Genomic DNA, 1,664 nt, shown 5'->3' with positions numbered 1-1,664 from the left:
GCCTGGGCAACACCTCCCTAGGCCACCCGGGGCTTCCTTCCTCCAGGCCAACTGCATGTCAAATTGCCCAGGACGGGCTCCATGGCTCTTGGGCAGTCGTCCCTCGGGTGTCCGTGCTCCATCCAGGCCGACGGCATGGCAGAGTGCCCGGGACAGGCTCCATGCGTCCCGGGCCTTCGTCCCCCGGGCGTCCGGGGCTCCATCCAGGCTGACGGCATGCCAGAGGGCCCGGGTCGGGCTCCATGGTTTCCACGGTGGTCCTCCCCTGGGTGTCGGGGCGCTCCAGGCCGACGGCATGGCAGAGTGCCCGGGACGGGCTCCATGCGTCCCGGGCCTTCGTCCCCCGGGCGCCCGGGGCTCCATCCGGGCTGACGGAATGGCAGAGTGCCCGGGACGGGGTCCATGCGTCCCGGGCATTCGTCCCCCGGGCGTCCGGGGCTCCATCTGGGCTGACGGCATGTCAGAGTGCCCAGGACGGGCTCCACGGGTCCCGGGCGTCCGGGGCTCCCTTTCCCCGGGCCAACGGCTTGTCAGAGTGCCCAGGACGGGCTCCACGGGCCCCGGGCGTCCGGGGCTCCCTTCCCCGGGCCAGCGGCATGTCAGAGTGCCCAGGACGGGCTCCACGGGCCCTGGTCATCCGGGGCACCCTTCCCTGGGCCAGCGGCATGACAGAGTGCCCAGGACCAGTTCCACGGGTCCCGGGCAGTCCTCCCCCGGGCGTCCGGGGCTCCCTTCCCCGGGCCAAAGCATTTCAGAGTGCCCAGGACGGGCTCCACGGGTCCCGGGCGTCCAGGGCTCCCTTCCCCGGGCCAACGGCTTGTCAGAGTGCCCAGGACGGGCTCCACGGGCCCCGGGCGTCCGGGGCTCCCTTCCCCGGGCCAGCGGCATGTCAGAGTGCCCAGGACGTGCTCCACGGGCCCCGGTCATTCGGGGCACCCTTCCCCGGGCCAGCGGCATGTCAGAGTGCCCAGGACCAGTTCCACGGGTCCGGGGCAGTCCTCCCCCGGGCGTCCGGGGCTCCCTTCCCCGGGACAAAGCATTTCAGAGTGCCCAGGACGGGCTCCACGGGTCCCGGGCGTCCAGGGCTCCCTTCCCCGGGCCAACGGCTTGTCAGAGTGCCCAGGACGGGCTCCACGGGCCCCGGGCAGTCCTCCCCCGGGCGTCCGGGGCTCCCTTCCCCGGGCCAAAGCATTTCAGAGTGCCCAGGACGGGCTCCACGGGTCCCGGGCGTCCAGGGCTCCCTTCCCCGGGCCAGCAGCATGTCAGAGTGCCCAGGACGGGCTCCACGGGTCCCGGGCAGTCCTCCCCCGGGCGTCCGGGGCTCCCTTCCCCGGGCCAAAGCATTTCAGAGTGCCCAGGACGGGCTCCACGGGTCCCGGACGTCCGGGGCTCCCTTCCCCGGGCCAACGGCATACAGGAGTGCCCAGGACGGGCTCCACAGGTCCCGGTCGTCTGGGGCTCCCTTCCCCGGGCCAACGGCTTGTCAGAGTGCCAAGGACGGGCTCCACGGGTCCCGGTCGTCTAGGGCTCCCTTCCCCGGGCCAACAGCTTGTCAGAGTGCCCAGGACGGGCTCCACGGGTCCCGGGCAGTCCTCCCCCGGGCCAACAGCAGGTCAGAGTGCCCAGGACGGGCTCCATGCGTCCCGGGCCTTCGTCCCCCGGGC

Source organism: Lissotriton helveticus, chromosome 5_1, assembly GCF_964261635.1.
Source record: "Lissotriton helveticus chromosome 5_1, aLisHel1.1, whole genome shotgun sequence".
Lineage (NCBI taxonomy): Eukaryota > Metazoa > Chordata > Amphibia > Caudata > Salamandridae > Lissotriton > Lissotriton helveticus.
Note: the sequence above shows the minus strand (reverse complement) of the source record.